General features: G+C 45.8%; 13 non-coding genes across 13 annotated transcripts; 6 read left to right on the forward strand and 7 right to left on the reverse strand.

Moving 5' to 3' along the window:
* The first annotated feature begins 1,834 nt into the window (after nucleotides 1–1,834).
* trnai-aau (transfer RNA isoleucine (anticodon AAU)) lies at nucleotides 1,835–1,908 on the forward strand. The gene has a single exon. It is a non-coding gene; the product is annotated as a tRNA-Ile (tRNA).
* Nucleotides 1,909–2,698: 790 nt separating this feature from the next.
* trnas-aga (transfer RNA serine (anticodon AGA)) lies at nucleotides 2,699–2,779 on the reverse strand. The gene has a single exon. It is a non-coding gene; the product is annotated as a tRNA-Ser (tRNA).
* Nucleotides 2,780–5,613: 2,834 nt separating this feature from the next.
* On the reverse strand, nucleotides 5,614–5,695 carry trnas-uga (transfer RNA serine (anticodon UGA)). Its single transcript has one exon. It is a non-coding gene; the product is annotated as a tRNA-Ser (tRNA).
* Nucleotides 5,696–7,683: 1,988 nt separating this feature from the next.
* Nucleotides 7,684–7,757, forward strand: trnai-aau (transfer RNA isoleucine (anticodon AAU)). Its single transcript has one exon. It is a non-coding gene; the product is annotated as a tRNA-Ile (tRNA).
* Nucleotides 7,758–8,554: 797 nt separating this feature from the next.
* trnas-aga (transfer RNA serine (anticodon AGA)) lies at nucleotides 8,555–8,636 on the reverse strand. The gene has a single exon. It is a non-coding gene; the product is annotated as a tRNA-Ser (tRNA).
* Nucleotides 8,637–8,964: 328 nt separating this feature from the next.
* trnas-aga (transfer RNA serine (anticodon AGA)) lies at nucleotides 8,965–9,046 on the reverse strand. Its single transcript has one exon. It is a non-coding gene; the product is annotated as a tRNA-Ser (tRNA).
* Nucleotides 9,047–11,032: 1,986 nt separating this feature from the next.
* trnai-aau (transfer RNA isoleucine (anticodon AAU)) lies at nucleotides 11,033–11,106 on the forward strand. Its single transcript has one exon. It is a non-coding gene; the product is annotated as a tRNA-Ile (tRNA).
* A 792-nt stretch (nucleotides 11,107–11,898) lies between these two features.
* trnas-aga (transfer RNA serine (anticodon AGA)) lies at nucleotides 11,899–11,981 on the reverse strand. The gene has a single exon. It is a non-coding gene; the product is annotated as a tRNA-Ser (tRNA).
* Nucleotides 11,982–13,967: 1,986 nt separating this feature from the next.
* trnai-aau (transfer RNA isoleucine (anticodon AAU)) lies at nucleotides 13,968–14,041 on the forward strand. Its single transcript has one exon. It is a non-coding gene; the product is annotated as a tRNA-Ile (tRNA).
* A 751-nt stretch (nucleotides 14,042–14,792) lies between these two features.
* On the reverse strand, nucleotides 14,793–14,875 carry trnas-aga (transfer RNA serine (anticodon AGA)). The gene has a single exon. It is a non-coding gene; the product is annotated as a tRNA-Ser (tRNA).
* A 1,989-nt stretch (nucleotides 14,876–16,864) lies between these two features.
* trnai-aau (transfer RNA isoleucine (anticodon AAU)) lies at nucleotides 16,865–16,938 on the forward strand. The gene has a single exon. It is a non-coding gene; the product is annotated as a tRNA-Ile (tRNA).
* Nucleotides 16,939–17,689: 751 nt separating this feature from the next.
* Nucleotides 17,690–17,772, reverse strand: trnas-aga (transfer RNA serine (anticodon AGA)). Its single transcript has one exon. It is a non-coding gene; the product is annotated as a tRNA-Ser (tRNA).
* A 1,989-nt stretch (nucleotides 17,773–19,761) lies between these two features.
* trnai-aau (transfer RNA isoleucine (anticodon AAU)) lies at nucleotides 19,762–19,835 on the forward strand. The gene has a single exon. It is a non-coding gene; the product is annotated as a tRNA-Ile (tRNA).
* The last annotated feature ends 722 nt before the right edge of the window (nucleotides 19,836–20,557 follow it).

Here is a 20,557-nt window from a genome sequence, read left to right on the forward strand (position 1 = left end):
TTTCATCTGTCGTCTAACGTCCTTTTCATTCGGATACAGCACATGGGTGGATTGAAACAAACAATTGCAAGCATTCTATATCTGTCCATACACTCAGAACTGGATGGAACACAAACTTTACATCCCAAAATAGCTCCCTTCAAGGCGCCTTCGGGAAACGAGCTCTTGAATGCGCAAAACTAATGCAGATATATTCGAGTATGTGCGGATTCGGAATCCAATTCGGCTCTCCCACATGGTGGTGACATTTGCCGTTTCTGAATCACCAGTGGACAAATTTGAATTGAGCCCTTCGAGAATATCTTTCTATTCACTGAAGATGCAACACCCGCAATCATTTATCTAAAATTTAAGATGAACTGGGTCCGGTTAGTTTATGCGGCTGGAGCGTGTTGCTAATAACGCTGCGACTGAGGGTTCAATCCTCGTACTGTCCAAATGCGGTTACCTCTGTGTGTGGAGCCCGGATTACGTTATGCTCAGTGGCAATGGCTTTTTCGAACAGCCTGAGTCGCTTCGCGTACTTCTGTACACTCACGATGCCGTTGACAATTTTTCAACTGGGAAAAAGTCTGCCTCCCATCCTGACAAACTGTTCATCTTTTCACACTTCTGTGCCAAAAATCGGTCGGTGACATTTGAGCAAACCTTGACCGCTCTACAGCGAAACACATACGGACGACCGGTCAGCTGGATGTCAACTGTGATCATTCCTCTCATTCGCTTCAATGTTTCGTCAATATTCACGTCAGCCAACCTTGTTGCAAGAAATCATACCAGCTTACTTTGACGCACTGCATTCAACCGATCAACACATCGCTTCACACGAATTGATAATGCGCTTCACACCTAATTTACGCAAATACTGAGTTTTTTCAGAAGAACAGCCATTCGTCTGGAAATCTCGAAACTGGCGGTTAGTTGGTCGTCACGCTCAACACATTAACCGCTAAACATTGTCTTTAAGATGTGGCAGAAGGGTGTCTAATGTGTTGCTGATGACAGCGAAAAAGTCGGGATCGGAAGGAAATTCCTTCAGCAAGCATGGATGGAAACTTCATTGAGGAGCCGCCGTGAGGCAACGTATAATATCCCTCGCAACGAGCACGATGCTTTCTCCACATTTTTATGTCATTCCAATTCCTACAGTGTGCCTCGTTATGAAGCTTCGCACGAGAGAGTCAGCAAAAGATAAAATACCAATTCGCTCTCCCCAGTGTGAAGCGGGACCTGTTACATGTGGCTGCTGTGTGACTGTTACTGATAGAAAGAGTTGGATCACAAGGGCAGTTGGGCTGTGTTTTGTTCAGCCTTTCAAATCTTGATGAATTACTCGAACCGTTAAATCGTGTTGAATGACAGCCGTTGGAAATATATTTCTGTTCACTGAAGGTGCAACTCACAGAATCATTGATGCAAAAATTAAATTGAACGGATTCCGGTTAATTCTGCGCTTAAACACACGCCCCCATTTTGCAGCCCTGGCTGCCAGACTTCCAGATGGAGCAAATATTCCACAAATGGCAAATGCATCCAGTCTGCAAAATGGCAACATGTTGACAATATTCCGACTGAATTTCGCAACATATTTTACTATTTTAGCTGAAAAAAATATGTCAAATAAAACCGGGGGGGGGGGGGGGGGGGGTGAACATCAAATGCACGTTGTGATTGCCCCAGCCAAATCCCATGAAAGTCATTTAAAACGAAGATGCCATTCCATCAGGTTAACGATGCGCGATCAGTCAGCAGTGAAAAATTTAAACTTCTGCACTTAATGATGCAAATCAATAGAAAAACACAGTTGCTCATCGTGGGCATCGTTTCCGACGTCGGCCGGTTAGCTCAGGTGGTTAGAGCGTGGTGCTAATAACGCCAAGGTCCCGGGTTCAATCCCCGTACTGGCCACATGCGATTACTCGTGTGGGCAGAACCTGTCGTCTTTTCGTCGGCAGACGATGATCCGCTTCGCGTTCTTCCACACCGGCAAAGTGCAGCTTTTTTTTCTCCTTGAGAACTTTTAAACTGGGAAAATTTCTTCCAACCGTTCTGACAAATTGTCCATCTTTTCAAACTTCTGTGCCACAAACCGAAAGGGCGAATGTGGAAGGTTACGAGACGGGAATGTTTTCATTGCAAAGAGTGGACCTTCGGAGAAAGACTGAGCTTCATCGAATTAAATTCACAACGGAGTGCTGACATAATGTCCTTCATTTGGCTACGAAATCGTTTATAAAAGCACTGGGATCATGCTCAGGTGGTCACATCTGCAGTTTGACCTCAGTACGGAGCCTTACGGCTGATGCTGGCTGGTCACCACTCTTCAGAAAAGACATTAGGAAGAGGACAGGTGACACTGCCTGGGAGGTTTACAATGATAAAAAAAGTCCGTTATGAGGCGGTGTTGGAGACGTTCGGGTTGTTCCACGTCGAACATAGAAAATTGGAAGATGTCCCAACTCTGATATTCCAGCTGATACGGGATTTCGACAGAGTAAACAGTCAAAATATTCCCTCTCCGCGCAGGTGAATAACTGAAGTTGTCAGGTGCAAATCTGATGAGAAAACATCTGGAGAGGACAGGCGAACCGGCATCAACTTCATGCAAATTGGTGGGATCTGTAACCATTCCACAGGGAAAAATGATTGAAGATGCCATCCTTTCCAGCGAGTCGTAGTGAAACGGAAATGAGAAATGCGTAGTGAGCAGGATTCGAACCTGCGCGGAGGAACCCCAATTGATTTCTAGTCCATCGCCTTAACACTCGGCCATGACTACGCGTTCAAGAGCGTCAGAAATCATACTGATACCCACTCAATAGTTGTTATAGCCGGCCTCCTTGAAGTGATGCTGACCTCTTGTGATGGATACAAGTGCGATTAATTTCTCTGCTGATGTCATGCGTCTGTCTTCTTTCCCCATGTCGGCTCAATTTCATCTGTCGTCTAACGTCCTTTTCATTCGGATACAGCACATGGGTGGATTGAAACAAACATTTGCAAGCATTCTATATATGTCCATACACTCAGAACTGGATGGAACACAAACTTTACATCCCAAAATAGCTCCCTTCAAGGCGCCTTAGGAAAACGAGCTATTGAATGCGCAAAACAAATGCAGATATAGTAGAGTATGTGCGGATTCGGAATCCAATCCGGCTCTCCCACATGGTGGTGACATTTGCCGTTTCTGAATCACCAGTGGACAAATTTGAATTGAGCCCTTCGAGAATATCTTTCTGTTCACTGAAGATGCAACTCCCGCAATCATTGATCCAAAATTTAAGATGAACTGGGGCCGGTTAGTTAATACGACTGGAGCATGTTGCTAATAACGCTGCGACTGAGGGTTCAATCCTCGTACTGTCCAAATGCGGTTACCTCTGTCTGTGGAGCCCGGTTTACGTTATGCTCAATGGCAATGGCTTTTTCGAACAGCCTGAGTCGCTTCGCGGACACTCACGATGCCGTTGATAATTTTTCAACTGGGAAAAAGTCTGCCTCCCATCCTGACAAATTGTCCATCTTTTCACACTTCTGTGCCACAAATCGGTCGGTGACATTTGAGCAAACCTTGACCGCTCTACAGCGAAACACATACGGACGACCGGTCAGCTGGATGTCAACTGTGATCATTCCTCTCATTCGCTTCAATATTTTGTCAATATTCACGTCAGCCAACCTTGTTGCAAGAAATCATACCAGCTTACTTTGACGCACTGCATTCAACCGATCAAAACATCGCTTCACACCAATTGATAATGCGCTTCACACCTACTGTCCGCAAATACTGAGTTTTTTCAGAAGAACAGCTATTCGTCTGGAAACCTCGAAACTGGCAGTTAGTTGGCCGTCACGCTCAACACATTAACCGCTAAACATTGTCTTTAAGATGTGGCAGAAGGGTGTCTAATGTGTTGCTGATGACAGCGAAAATGTCGGGATCGGAAGGAAATTCCTTCAGCAAGCATGGATGGAAACTTCATTGAGGAGCCGCCGTGAGGCAACGTATAGTATCCCTCGCAACGAGCACGATGCTTTCTCCACATTTTTATGTCATTCCAATTCCCACAGTGTGCCTCGTTATGAAGCGTCGCACGAGAGAGTAAGCAAAAGATAAAATACCAATTCGCACTCCCAGTGTGAAGCGGGACCTGTGACATGGGGCTGCTGTGTGACTGTTACTGATAGAAAGAGTTGGATCACAAAGGCAGTTGGGCTGTGTTTTGTTCAGCCTTTCAAATCTTGATGAATTACTCGAACCGTTAAATCGTGTTGAATGACAGCCTTTGGAAATATATTTCTGTTCACTGAAGGTGCAACTCACAGAATCATTAATGCAAAAATCAAATTGAACGGATTCCGGTTAATTCTGCGCTTGAACACACGCCCCCATTTTGCAGCCCGGGCTGCCAGACTTCCAGATGGAGCAAATATTCCACAAATGGCAAATGCATCCAGTCTGCAAAATGGCAACATGTTGACAATATTCCGACTGAATTTCGCAACATATTTTACTATTTTAGCAGAAACAAATATTTCAAATAAAACCGGGGGGCGGGGGGGGGGGGGGGGGTGAACATCAAATGCACGTTGTGATTGCCCCAGTCAAATCCCATGAAAGTCATTTAAAACGAAAATGCCATTCCATCAGGTTGAAGATGCGCGATCAGTCAGCAGTGAAAAATTTAAACTTCTGCACTTAATGATGCAACTCAATAGAAAAACGCAGTTGCTCATCGTGGGCTTCGATTGCGACGTCGGCCGGTTAGCTCAGGTGGTTAGATCGTGGTGCGAAGAACGCCAAGGTCGCGGGTTCAATCCCCGTACATGCCACACACGATTACCCGTGTGGGCACATCTTTTCGTCGGCAGAGGCTGATCCGCTTCGCGTTCTTCCACACCGGCAAAGTGCAGCTTTTTTTTCTCCTTGAGAACTTTTAAACTGGGAAAATTTCTTCCAACCGTTCTGACAAATTGCCCATCTTTTCAAACTTCTGTGCCACAAACCGAAAGGGCGAATGTGGAAGGTTACGAGACGGGAAAGGAGTTTTCATTGCAAAGAGTGGACAGGCGGAGAAAGATTGAGCTTCATCTAATTAAGTTCACAAAGGAGTGCTGACATAATGTTCTTCATTTGGCTACGAAATCGTTTATAAAAGCACTGGGATCATGCTCAGGTGGTCACATCTGCAGTTTGACCACAGTACGGAGCCTTACGGCTGATGCTGGCTGGTCACCACTCTTCAGAAAAGACATTAGGAAGAGGACAGGTGACACTGCCTGGGAGGTTTACAATGATAAAATAAGTCCGTTATGAGGCGGTTTTGGAGACGTTCGGGTCGTTCCACGTCGAACATAGAAAATTGGAAGATGTCCCAACTCTGATATTCCAGCTGATACGGGATTTCGACAGAGTAAACAGTCAAAATACTCCCTCTCCGCGCAGGTGAATAACTGAAGTTGTCAGGTGCAAATTTGATGAGAAAACATCTGGAGAGGACCGGCATCAACTTCACGCAAATTGGTGGGATATGGAACCATTCCACAGGGAAAAATGATTGAAGATGCCATCCTTTCCAGCGAGTCGTAGTGAAACGGAAATGAGAAAGGCGCAGTCAGCAGGATTCGGACCTGCGCGGGGAAACCCCGATGGATTTCAAGTCCGTCCCCTTAACCACTCGGCCATGACTACACGGTCAAACGCGTCAGAAATCATACTGATACCCACTCAATAATTCTTATAGCCGGCCTCCTTGAAGTGATGCTGACCTCTTGTGATGGATACAAATGCGATTAATTTCTCTGCTGATGTCATGCGTCTGTCTTCTTTCCCCATGTCGGCTCAATCTCATCTGTCGTCTAACGTCCTTTTCATTCGGATACAGCACATGGGTGGATTGAAACAAACATTTGCATGCATTCTCTATCTGTCCATGCACTCAGAACTGGATGGAACACAAACTTTACACCCCTTCAAGGCGCCTTAGGAAAACGAGCTCTTGAATGCGCAAAACTAATGCAGATATATTAGAGTATGTGCGGATTCGGAATCCAATCCGGCTCTCCCACATGGTGGTGACATTTGCCGTTTCTGAATCACCAGTGGACAAATTTGAATTGAGCCCTTCGAGAATATCTTTCTGTTCACTGAAGATGCAACTCCCGCAATCATTGATCCAAAATTTAAGATGAACTGGGACCGGTTATTTTATACGGCTGGAGCATGTTACTAATAACGCTGCGACTGAGGGTTCAATCCTCGTACTGTCCAAATGCGGTTTCCTCTGTCTGTGGAGCCCGGTTTACGTTATGCTCAATGGCAATGGCTTTTTCGAACAACCTGAGTCGCTTCGCGTACTTCTGTACACTCACAATGCCGTTGACAATTTTTCAACTGGGAAAATGTCTGCCTCCCATCCTGACAAATTGTCCATCTTTTCACACTTCTGTGCCACAAATCGGTCGGTGACATTTGAGCAAACCTTGACCGCTCTGCAGCGAAACACAGACGGACGACCGGTCAGCTGGATGTCAACTGTGATCATTCCTCTCATTCGCTTCAATGTTTCGTCAATATTCACGTCAGCCAACCTTGTTGCAAGAAATCATACCAGATTACTTTGGCGCACTGCATTCAACCGATTTTACACATCGCTTCACACCAATTGATAATGCGCTTCACACCTAATTTACGCAAATACTGCGTTTTTTCAGAAGAACAGCCATTCGGCTGGAAATCTCGAAACTGGCGGTTAGTTGGTCGTCACGCTCAACACATTAACCGCTAAACATTGTCTTTAAGATGTGGCAGAAGGGTGTCTAATGTGTTGCTGATGACAGCGAAAATGTCGGGATCGGAAGGAAATTCCTTCAGCAAGCATGGATGGAAACTTCATTGAGGAGCCGCCGTGATGCAACGTATAATATCCCTCGCAACGCGCACGATGCTTTCTCCACATTTTTATGTCATTCCAATTCCCACAGTGTGCCTCGTTATGAAGCGTCGCACGAGAGAGTAAGCAAAAGATAAAATACCAATTCGCTCTCCCCAGTGTGAAGCGGGACCTGTCACATGGGGCTGCTGTGTGACTGTTACTGATAGAAAGAGTTGGATCACAAGGGCAGTTGGGCTGTGTTTTGTTCAGCCTTTCAAATCTTGATGAATTACTCGAACCGTTAAATCGTGTTGAATGACAGCCGTTGGAAATATATTTCTGTTCACTGAAGGTGCAACTCACAGAATCATTGATGCAAAAATCAAATTGAACGGATTCCGGTTAATTCTGCGCTTGAACACACGCCCCCATTTTGCAGCCCGGGCTGCCAGATTTCCAGATGGAGCAAATATTCCAGAAATGGCAAATGCATCCAGTCTGCAAAATGGCAACATGTTGACAATATTCCGAATGAATTTCGCAACATATTTTACGATTTTAGCAGAACAAAATATTTCAAATAAAACCAGGGGGTGTGGGGGGGCGAGGGGGGGGGGGGTGAACATCAAATGCACGTTGTGATTGCCCCAGCCAAATCCCATGAAAGTCATTTAAAACGAAAAAGCCATTCCATCAGGTTGAAGATGCGCGATCAGTCAGCAGTGAAAAATTAAAACTTCTGCACTTAATGATGCAACTCAATTGAAAAACGCAGTTGCTCATCGTGGGCTGCGTTTTTGACGTCGGCTGGTTAGCTCAGGTGGTTAGAGCGTGGTGCTAATAACGCCAAGGTCGCGTGTTCAATCCCCGTACTGGCCACATGCGATTGCCCGTGTGGGCAGGACCTGTCGTCATTTCGTCGGCAGAGGCTGATCCGCTTCGCGTTCTTCCACACCGGCAAAGTGCAGCTTTTTGTTTTCTCCTTGACAACTTTTAAACTGGGAAAATTTCTTCCAACCGTTCTGACAAATTGCCCATCTTTTCAAACTTCTGTGCCACAAAACCGAAAAGGCGAATGTGGAAGGTTACGAGACGGGAAAGGAGTTTTCATTGCAAAGAGTGGACCGTCCGGAGAAAGATTGAGCGTCATCTAATTAAATTCACAGCGGAGCGCTGACATAATGTCCTTCATTTGGCTACGAAATCGTTTATAAAATCACTGGGAACATGCTCAGGTGGTCACATCTGCAGTTTGACCTCAGTACGGACCCGTACGGCTGATGCTGGCTGGTCACCACTCTTCAGAAAAGACATTAGGAAGAGGTCAGGTGACACTGCCTGGGAGGTTTACAATGATAAAATAAGTCCGTTATGAGGCGGTGTTGGAGACGTTCGGGTAGTTCCACGTCGAACATAGAAAATTGGAAGATGTCCCAACTCTGATATTCCAGCTGATACGGGATTTCGACAGAATAAAAAGTCAAAATACTCCCTCTCCGCGCAGGTCAGTAACTGAAGTTGTCAGGTGCAAATTTGTTGAGAAAACCTCTGGAGAGGACAGGCGGACCGGCATCAACTTCACGCAAATTGGTGGGATATGTAACCATTCCACAGGGAAAAATGATTGAAGATGCCATCCTTTCCAGCGAGTCGTAGTGAAAGGGAAGTGAGCAATGCGTAGTCAGCAGGATTCGAACCTGCGCGGGGAAACCCCAATTGAGTTCTAGTCCATCGCCTTAACCACTCGGCCATGACGACACGGTCAAATGCGTCAGAAACCAGACTGATACCCAGTCAATAATTCTTATCGGCGGCCTCCTTGAAGTGATGCTGACCTCTTGTGATGGATCGATTTTTCCGACAATCGACAACGGTCATGAGTCGATTCTTAATTCCATGTTTTTTTTAATTGAGTTCAAATTTCACCAGCTGCCGTGGCAGGATTTGAAACTGCGTCCCCAGAACATGAGTTGAGTTCCTGGATTAATAATCTAGTGATAATACCACTCGGCCATTGCCTATGTGGCCAAATTATTGAAGATGCCATCCTTTCCAGCGAGTCGCAGTGAAAGGGAAGTGAGCAATGCGTAGTCAGCAGGATTCGAACCTGCGCGGGGAAACCCCAATGGATTTCTAGTCCATCGCCTTAACCACTCGGCCATGACTACACGGTCAAACGCGTCAGAAATCATACTGATACCCACTCAATAATTCTTATAGCCGGCCTCCTTGAAGTGATGCTGACCTCTTGTGATGGATACGAATGCGATTAATTTCTCTGCTCATGTCATGCGTCTGTCTTCTTTCCCCATGTCGGCTCAATTTCATCTGTCGTCTAACGTCCTTTTCATTCGGATACAGTACATGAGTGGATTGAAACAAACATTTGCAAGCATTCTATATCTGTCCATACACTCAGAACTGGATGAAACAAAAACTTTACATCCCAAAAAAGCTGCCTTCAAGGCGCCTTAGGAAAACGAGCTCTTGAATGCGCAAAACGAATGCAGATATATTCGAGTATGTGCGGATTCGGAATCCAATCCGGCTCTCCCACATGGTGGTGACATTTGCCGTTTCTGAATCACCAGTGGACAAATTTGAATTGAGCCCTTCGAGAATATCTTTCAGTTCACTGAAGATGCAACTCCCGCAATCATTGATCCAAAATTTAAGATGAACTGGGGCCGGTTAGTTTATACGGCTGGAGCATGTTGCTAATAACGCTGCGACTGAGGGTTCAATCCTCGTACTGTCCGAATGCGGTTTCCTCTGTCTGTGGAGCCCGGTTTACGTTATGCTCAATGGCAATGTCTTTTTCGAACAGCCTGAGTCGCTTCGCGTACTTCTGTACACTCACAATGCCGTTGACAATTTTTCAACTGGGAAAAAGTCTGCCTCCCATCCTGACCAATTGTCCATCTTTTCACACTTCTGTGCCACAAATCGGTCGGTGACATTTGAGCAAACCTTGATCGCTCTACAGCGAAACACATACGGACGACCGGTCAGCTGGATGTCAACTGTGATCATTCCTCTCATTCGCTTCAATGTTTTGTCAATATTCACGTCAGCCAACCTTGTTGCAAGAAATCATACCAGCTTACTTTGACGCACTGCATTCAACCGATCAACACATCGCTTCACACGAATTGATAATGCGCTTCACACCTAATTTACGCAAACACTGAGTTTTTTCAGAAGAACAGCTATTCGTCTGGAAATCTCGAAACTGGCAGTTAGTTGGTCGTCACGCTCAACACATTAACCGCTAAACATTGTCTTTAAGATCTGGCAGAAGGGTGTCTAATGTGTTGCTGATGACAGCGAAAAAGTCGGGATCGGAAGGATATTCCTCCAGCAAACATGGATGGAAACTTCATTGAGGAGCCGCCGTGAGGCAACGTATAATATCCCTCGCAACGAGCACGATGCTTTCTCCACATTTTTATGTCATTCCAATTCCCACAGTGTGCCTCGTTATGAAGCGTCGCACGAGAGAGTAAGCAAAAGATAAAATACCAATTCGCTCTCCCCAGTGTGAAGTGGGACCTGTGACATCGGGCTGCTGTTTGACTGTTACTGATGGAAAGAGTTGGATCACAAGGCGAGTTGGGCTGTGTTTTGTTCAGCCTTTCAAATCTTGATGAATTACTCGAACCGTTAAATCGTGTTGAATGACAGCCTTTGGAAATATATTTCTGTTCACTGAAGGTGCAACTCACAGAATCATTGATGCAAAAATTAAACTGAACGGATTCCGGTTAATTCTGCGCTTGAACACACGCCCCCATTTTGCAGCCCTGGCTGCCAGACTTCCAGATGGAGCAAATATTCCACAAAAGGCAAATGCATCCAGTCGGCAAAATGGCAACATGTTGACAATATTCCGACTGAATTTCGCAACATATTTTACTATTTTAGCAGAAAAAAATATTTCAAATAAAACCGGGGGGGGGGGGGGGGGTTGAACATCAAATGCACGTTGTGATTGCCCCAGCCAAATCCCATGAAAGTCATTTAAAACGAACATGCCATTCCATCAGGTTGAAGATGCGCGATCAGTCAGCAGTGAAAAATTTAAACTTCTGCACTTAATGATGCAACTCAATAGAAAAACGCAGTTGCTCATCGTGGGCTTCGTTTGCGACGTCGGCCGGTTAGCTCAGGTGGTTAGAGCGTGGTGCTAATAACGCCAAGGTCGCGGGTTCAATCCCGGTGCTGGCCACATGCTATTCCCCGTGTGGGCAGAACCTGTCGTCTTTTCGTCGGCACAGGCCAATCCGCTTCGCGTTCTTCCACACCGGCAAAGTGCAGCTTTCTCTCTCCTGAGCAACCTTTCAACTGGAACAATTTCTTCCAACCGTTCTGACAAATTGCCCATCTTTTCAAACTTCTGTGCCACAAACCGAAAGGGCGAATGTGGAAGGTTCCGAGACGGGAAAGGAGTTTTCATTGCAAAGAGTCGACTGGCGGAGAAAGATTGAGCTTCATTTAATTAAATTCACAACGGAGTGCTGACATAATGTCCTTCATTTGGCTACGAAATCGTTTATAAAAGCACTGGGAACATGCTCAGGTGGTCACATCTGCAGTTTGAGCTCAGTACGGAGCCTTACGGCTGATGCTGGCTTGTCACCACTCTTCAGAACAGACATTAGGAAGAGAACAGGTGACACTGCCTGGGAGGTTTACAATGATAAAATAAGTCCGTTATGAGGCGGTGTTGGAGACGTTCGGGTAGTTCCACGTCGAACATAGAAAATTCGAAGATGTCCCAAATCTGATATTCCAGCCGATACGGGATTTCGACAGAGTAAACAGTCAAAATACTCGCTCTCTGCGCTGGTCAATAACTGAAGTTGTCAGGTGCAAATTTGTTGAGGAAACATCTGGAGAGGACAGGCGGAACGGCATCAACTTCACGCAAATTGGTGGGATCTGTAACCATTCCACAGGGAAAAATGATTGAAGATGCCATCCTTTCCAGCAAGTCGCAGTGAAACGGAAATGAGAAATGCGTAGTCAGCAGGATTTCGAACCTGCGCGGGGAAACCCCAATGGATTTCTAGTCCGTCGCCTTAACCACTCGGCCATGACTACACGGTCAAACGCTTCAGAAATCATACTGATACCCACTCAATTATTCTTCTCGCCGGCCTCCTTGAAGTGATGCTGACCTCTTGTGATGGATACGAATGCGATTAATTTCTCTGCTCATGTCATGCGTCTGTCTTCTTTCCCCATGTCGGCTCAATTTCATCTGTCGTCTAACGTCCTTTTCATTCGGATACAGCACATGAGTGGATTGAAACAAACATTTGCAAGCATTCTATATCTGTCCATACACTCAGAACTGGATGAAACACAAACTTTACATCCCAAAAAAGCTGCCTTCAAGGCGCCTTCGGGAAACGAGCTCTTGAATGCGCAAAACTAATGCAGATATATTCGAGTATGTGCGGATTCGGAATCCAATCCCGGCTCTCCCACATGGTGGTGACATTTGCCGTTTCTGAATCACCAATGGACAAATTTGAATTGAGCCCTTCGAGAATACCTTTCAGTTCACTGAAGATGCAACTCCCGCAATCATTGATCCAAAATTTAAGATGAGCTGGGGCCGGTTAGTTTATACGGCTGGAGCATGTTGCTAATAACGCTGCAACTGAGGGTTCAGTCCTCGTACTGTCCAAATGCCGTGACCTCTGTCTGTGGAGCCCGGTTTACGTGATGCTCAGTGGCAATGGCTTTTTCGAACAGCCTGAGTCGCTTCGCGTACTTCTGTACACTCACGATGCCGTTGACAATTTTTCAACTGGAAAAAAGTCTGCCTCCCATCCTGACCAATTGTCCATCTTTTCACACTTCTGTGCCACAAATCGGTCGGTGACATTTGAGCAAACCTTGATCGCTCTACAGCGAAACACATACGGACGACCGGTCAGCTGGATGTCAACTGTGATCATTCCTCTCATTCGCTTCAATGTTTTGTCAATATTCACGTCAGCCAACCTTGTTGCAAGAAATCATACCAGCTTACTTTGACGCACTGCATTCAACCGATCAACACATCGCCTCACACGAATTGATAATGCGCTTCACACCTAATTGACGCAAATACTGAGTTTTTTCAGAAGAACAGCTATTCGTCTGGAAATCTCGAAACTGGCAGTTAGTTGGTCGTCACGCTCAACACATTAACCGCTAAACAGTGTCTTTAAGATGTGGCAGAAGGGTGTCTCATGTGTTGCTGATGACAGCGAAAAAGTCGGGATCGGAAGGATATTCCTTCAGCAAACATGGATGGAAACTTCATTGAGGAGCTGCCGTGAGGCAACGTCTAATATCCCTCGCAACGAGCACGATGCTTTCTCCACATTTTTATGTCATTCCAATTCCCACAGTGTGCCTCGTTATGAAGCGTCGCACGAGAGAGTAAGCAAAAGATAAAATACCAATTCGCTCTCCCCAGTGTGCAGTGGGACCTGTGACATCGGGCTGCTGTGTGACTGTTACTGATGGAAAGAGTTGGATCACAAGGCGAGTTGGGCTGTGTTTTGTTCAGCCTTTCAAATCTTGATGAATTACTCGAACCGTTAAATCGTGTTGAATGACAGCCTTTGGAAATATATTTCTGTTCACTGAAGGTGCAACTCACAGAATCATTGATGCAAAAATTAAATTGAACGGATTCCGGTTCATTCTGCGCTTGAACACACGCCCCCATTTTGCAGCCCTGGCTGCCAGACTTCCAGATGGAGCAAATATTTCACAAAAGGCAAATGCATCCAGTCGGCAAAATGGCAACATGTTGACAATATTCCGACTGAATTTCGCAACATATTTTACTATTTTAGCAGAAAAAAATATTTCAAATAAAACCGGGGGGGGGGGGGGGGTTGAACATCAAATGCACGTTGTGATTGCCCCAGCCAAATCCCATGAATGTCATTTAAAACGAACATGCCATTCCATCAGGTTGAAGATGCGCGATCAGTCAGCAGTGAAAAATTTAAACTTCTGCACTTAATGATGCAACTCAATAGAAAAACGCAGTTGCTCATCGTGGGCTTCGTTTGCGACGTCGGCCGGTTAGCTCAGGTGGTTAGAGCGTGGTGCTAATAACGCCAAGGTCGCGGGTTCAATCCCGGTGCTGGCCACATGCGATTCCCCGTGTGGGCAGAACCTGTCGTCTTTTCGTCGGCACAGGCCAATCCGCTTCGCGTTCTTCCACACCGGCAAAGTGCAGCTTTCTCTCTCCTGAGCAACCTTTAAACTGGAAAAATTTCTTCCAACCGTTCTGACAAATTGCCCATCTTTTCAAACTTCTGTGCCACAAACCGAAAGGGCGAATGTGGAAGGTTCCGAGAAAGATTGAGCTTCATTTAATTAAATTCACAACGGAGTGCTGACATAATGTCCTTCATTTGGCTACGAAATCGTTTATAAAAGCACTGGGAACATGCTCAGGTGGTCACATCTGCAGTTTGAGCTCAGTACGGAGCCTTACGGCTGATGCTGGCTTGTCACCACTCTTCAGAACAGACATTAGGAAGAGAACAGGTGACACTGCCTGGGAGTTTTACAATGATAAAATAAGTCCGTTATGAGGCGGTGTTGGAGACGTTCGGGTAGTTCCACGTCGAACATAGAAAATTCGAAGATGTCCCAAATCTGATATTCCAGCCGATACGGGATTTCGACAGAGTAAACAGTCAAAATACTCGCTCTCCGCGCTGGTCAATAACTGAAGTTGTCAGGTGCAAATTTGTTGAGAAAACATCTGGAGAGGACAGGCGGAACGGCATCAACTTCACGCAAATTGGTGGGATCTGTAACCATTCCACAGGGAAAAATGATTGAAGATGCCATCCTTTCCAGCAAGTCGCAGTGAAACGGAAATGAGAAATGCGTAGTCAGCAGGATTTCGAACCTGCGCGGGGAAACCCCAATGGATTTCTAGTCCGTCGCCTTAACCACTCGGCCATGACTACACGGTCAAACGCTTCAGAAATCATACTGATACCCACTCAATTATTCTTCTCGCCGGCCTCCTTGAAGTGATGCTGACCTCTTGTGATGGATACGAATGCGATTAATTTCTCTGCTCATGTCATGCGTCTGTCTTCTTTCCCCATGTCGGCTCAATTTCATCTGTCGTCTAACGTCCTTTTCATTCGGATACAGCACATGAGTGGATTGAAACAAACATTTGCAAGCATTCTATATCTGTCCATACACTCAGAACTGGATGAAACACAAACTTTACATCCCAAGAAAGCTGCCTTCAAGGCGCCTTAGGAAAACGAGCTCTTGAATGCGCAAAACTAATGCAGATATATTCGAGTATGTGCGGATTCGGAATCCAATCCCGGCTCTCCCACATGGTGGTGACATTTGCCGTTTCTGAATCACCAATGGACAAATTTGAATTGAGCCCTTCGAGAATACCTTTCAGTTCACTGAAGATGCAACTCCCGCAATCATTGATCCAAAATTTAAGATGAGCTGGGGCCGGTTAGTTTATACGGCTGGAGCATGTTGCTAATAACGCTGCAACTGAGGGTTCAGTCCTCGTACTGTCCAAATGCCGTGACCTCTGTCTGTGGAGCCCGGTTTACGTGATGCTCAGTGGCAATGGCTTTTTCGAACAGCCTGAGTCGCTTCGCGTACTTCTGTACACTCACGATGCCGTTGACAATTTTTCAACTGGAAAAAAGTCTGCCTCCCATCCTGACCAATTGTCCATCTTTTCACACTTCTGTGCCACAAATCGGTCGGTGACATTTGAGCAAACCTTGATCGCTCGACAGCGAAACACATACGGACGACCGGTCAGCTGGATGTCAACTGTGATCATTCCTCTCATTCGCTTCAATGTTTTGTCAATATTCACGTCAGCCAACCTTGTTGCAAGAAATCATACCAGCTTACTTTGACGCACTGCATTCAACCGATCAACACATCGCTTCACACGAATTGATAATGCGCTTCACACCTAATTGACGCAAATACTGAGTTTTTTCAGAAGAACAGCTATTCGTCTGGAAATCTCGAAACTGGCAGTTAGTTGGTCGTCACGCTCAACACATTAACCGCTAAACAGTGTCTTTAAGATGTGGCAGAAGGGTGTCTCATGTGTTGCTGATGACAGCGAAAAAGTCGGGATCGGAAGGATATTCCTTCAGCAAACATGGATGGAAACTTCATTGAGGAGCTGCCGTGAGGCAACGTATAATATCCCTCGCCACGAGCACGATGCTTTCTCCACATTTTTATGTCATTCCAATTCCCACAGTGTGCCTCGTTATGAAGCGTCACACGAGAGAGTAAGCAAAAGATAAAATACCAATTCGCTCTCCCCAGTGTGCAGTGGGACCTGTGACATCGGGCTCCTGTGTGACTGTTACTGATGGAAAGAGTTGGATCACAAGGCGAGTTGGGCTGTGTTTTGTTCAGCCTTTCAAATCTTGATGAATTACTCGAACCGTTAAATCGTGTTGAATGACAGCCTTTGGAAATATATTTCTGTTCACTGAAGGTGCAACTCACAGAATCATTGATGCAAAAATTAAATTGAACGGATTCCGGTTCATTCTGCGCTTGAACACACGCCCCCATTTTGCAGCCCTGGCTGCCAGACTTCCAGATGGAGCAAATATTTCACAAAAGGCAAATGCATCCAGTCGGCAAAATGGCAACATGTTGACAATATTCCGACTGAATTTCGCAACATATTTTACTATTTTAGCAGAAAAAAATATTTCAAATAAAACCGGGGGGGGGGGGGGGGGGGTTGAACATCAAATGCACGTTGTGATTGCCCCAGCCAAATCCCATGAATGTCATTTAAAACGAACATGCCATTCCATCAGGTTGAAGATGCGCGATCAGTCAGCAGTGAAAAATTTAAACTTCTGCACTTAATGATGCAACTCAATAGAAAAACGCAGTTGCTCATCGTGGGCTTCGTTTGCGACGTCGGCCGGTTAGCTCAGGTGGTTAGAGCGTGGTGCTAATAACGCCAAGGTCGCGGGTTCAATCCCGGTGCTGGCCACATGCGATTCCCCGTGTGGGCAGAACCTGTCGTCTTTTCGTCGGCACAGGCCAATCCGCTTCGCGTTTTTCCACACCGGCAAAGTGCAGCTTTCTCTCTCCTGAGCAACCTTTAAACTGGAAAAATTTCTTCCAACCGTTCTGACAAATTGCCCATCTTTTCAAACTTCTGTGCCACAAACCGAAAGGGCGAATGTGGAAGGTTCCGAGAAAGATTGAGCTTCATTTAATTAAATTCACAACGGAGTGCTGACATAATGTCCTTCATTTGGCTACGAAATCGTTTATAAAAGCACTGGGAACATGCTCAGGTGGTCACATCTGCAGTTTGAGCTCAGTACGGAGCCTTACGGCTGATGCTGGCTTGTCACCACTCTTCAGAACAGACATTAGGAAGAGAACAGGTGACACTGCCTGGGAGGTTTACAATGATAAAATAAGTCCGTTATGAGGCGGTGTTGGAGACGTTCGGGTAGTTCCACGTCGAACATAGAAAATTCGAAGATGTCCCAAATCTGATATTCCAGCCGATACGGGATTTCGACAGAGTAAACAGTCAAAATACTCGCTCTCCGCGCTGGTCAATAACTGAAGTTGTCAGGTGCAAATTTGTTGAGAAAACATCTGGAGAGGACAGGCGGAACGGCATCAACTTCACGCAAATTGGTGGGATCTGTAACCATTCCACAGGGAAAAATGATTGAAGATGCCATCCTTTCCAGCAAGTCGCAGTGAAACGGAAATGAGAAATGCGTAGTCAGCAGGATTTCGAACCTGCGCGGGGAAACCCCAATGGATTTCTAGTCCGTCGCCTTAACCACTCGGCCATGACTACACGGTCAAACGCTTCAGAAATCATACTGATACCCACTCAATTATTCTTCTCGCCGGCCTCCTTGAAGTGATGCTGACCTCTTGTGATGGATACGAATGCGATTAATTTCTCTGCTCATGTCATGCGTCTGTCTTCTTTCCCCATGTCGGCTCAATTTCATCTGTCGTCTAACGTCCTTTTCATTCGGATACAGCACATGAGTGGATTGAAACAAACATTTGCAAGCATTCTATATCTGTCCATACACTCAGAACTGGATGAAACACAAACTTTACATCCCAAGAAAGCTGCCTTCAAGGCGCCTTAGGAAAACGAGCTCTTGAATGCGCAAAACTAATGCAGATATATTCGAGTATGTGCGGATTCGGAATCCAATCCCGGCTCTCCCACATGGTGGTGACATTTGCCGTTTCTGAATCACCAATGGACAAATTTGAATTGAGCCCTTCGAGAATACCTTTCAGTTCACTGAAGATGCAACTCCCGCAATCATTGATCCAAAATTTAAGATGAGCTGGGGCCGGTTAGTTTATACGGCTGGAGCATGTTGCTAATAACGCTGCAACTGAGGGTTCAGTCCTCGTACTGTCCAAATGCCGTGACCTCTGTCTGTGGAGCCCGGTTTACGTGATGCTCAGTGGCAATGGCTTTTTCGAACAGCCTGAGTCGCTTCGCGTACTTCTGTACACTCACGATGCCGTTGACAATTTTTCAACTGGAAAAAAGTCTGCCTCCCATCCTGACAAATTGTCCATCTTTTCACACTTCTGTGCCACAAATCGGTCGGTGACATTTGAGCAAACCTTGATCGCTCGACAGCGAAACACATACGGACGACCGGTCAGCTGGATGTCAACTGTGATCATTCCTCTCATTCGCTTCAATGTTTTGTCAATATTCACGTCAGCCAACCTTGTTGCAAGAAATCATACCAGCTTACTTTGACGCACTGCATTCAACCGATCAACACATCGCTTCACACGAATTGATAATGCGCTTCACACCTAATTGACGCAAATACTGAGTTTTTTCAGAAGAACAGCTATTCGTCTGGAAATCTCGAAACTGGCAGTTAGTTGGTCGTCACGCTCAACACATTAACCGCTAAACAGTGTCTTTAAGATGTGGCAGAAGGGTGTCTCATGTGTTGCTGATGACAGCGAAAAAGTCGGGATCGGAAGGATATTCCTTCAGCAAACATGGATGGAAACTTCATTGAGGAGCTGCCGTGAGGCAACGTATAATATCCCTCGCCACGAGCACGATGCTTTCTCCACATTTTTATGTCATTCCAATTCCCACAGTGTGCCTCGTTATGAAGCGTCACACGAGAGAGTAAGCAAAAGATAAAATACCAATTCGCTCTCCCCAGTGTGCAGTGGGACCTGTGACATCGGGCTGCTGTGTGACTGTTACTGATGGAAAGAGTTGGATCACAAGGCGAGTTGGGCTGTGTTTTGTTCAGCCTTTCAAATCTTGATGAATTACTCGAAACGTTAAATCGTGTTGAATGACAGCCTTTGGAAATATATTTCTGTTCACTGAAGGTGCAACTCACAGAATCATTGATGCAAAAATTAAATTGAACGGATTCCGGTTAATTCTGCGCTTGAACACACGCCCCCATTTTGCAGCCCTGGCTGCCAGACTTCCAGATGGAGCAAATATTCCACAAAAGGCAAATGCATCCAGTCGGCAAAATGGCAACATGTTGACAATGTTCCGACTGAATTTCGCAACATATTTTACTATTTTAGCAGAAAAAAATATTTCAAATAAAACCGGGGGGGGGGGGGGGGGGGTTGAACATCAAATGCACGTTGTGATTGCCCCAGCCAAATCCCATGAAATTCATTTAAAACGAACATGCCATTCCATCAGGTTGAAGATGCGCGATCAGTCAGCAGTGAAAAATTTAAACTTCTGCACTTAATGATGCAACTCAATAGAAAAACGCAGTTGCTCATCGTGGGCTTCGTTTGCGACGTCGGCCGGTTAGCTCAGGTGGTTAGAGCGTGGTGCTAATAACGCCAAGGTCGCGGGTTCAATCCCGGGACTGGCCACATGCGATTCCCCGTGTGGGCAGAACCTGTCGTCTTTTCGTCGGCACAGGCCAATCCGCTTCGCGTTCTTCCACACCGGCAAAGTGCAGCTCTTTCTCTCTCCTGAACAACCTTTAAACTGGAAAAATTTCTTCCAACCGTTCTGACAAATTGCCCATCTTTTCAAACTTCTGTGCCACAAACCGAAAGGGCGAATGTGGAAGGTTCCGAGACGGGGAAGGAGTTTTCATTGCAAAGAGGAGACTGGCGGAGAAAGATTGAGCTTCATTTAATTAAATTCACAACGGAGTGCTGACATAATGTCCTTCATTTGGCTACGAAATCGTTTATAAAAGCACTGGGAACATGCTCAGGTGGTCACATCTGCAGTTTGAGCTCAGTACGGAGCCTTACGGCTGATGCTGGCTTGTCACCACTCTTCAGAACAGACATTAGGAAGAGAACAGGTGACACTGCCTGGGAGGTTTACAATGATAAAATAAGTCCGTTATGAGGCGGTGTTGGAGACGTTCGGGGAGTTCCACGTCGAACATAGAAAATTCGAAGATGTCCCAAATCTGATATTCCAGCCGATACGGGATTTCGACAGAGTAAACAGTCAAAAGACTCCCTCTCCGCGCTGGTCAATAACTGAAGTTGTCAGGTGCAAATTTGTTGAGAAAACATCTGGAGAGGACAGGCGGAACGGCATCAACTTCACGCAAATTGGTTGGATCTGTAAC

Source organism: Mustelus asterias, chromosome 30 (genome assembly GCF_964213995.1).
Source record: "Mustelus asterias chromosome 30, sMusAst1.hap1.1, whole genome shotgun sequence".
In the NCBI taxonomy this organism is placed as follows: Eukaryota; Metazoa; Chordata; class Chondrichthyes; order Carcharhiniformes; family Triakidae; genus Mustelus; species Mustelus asterias.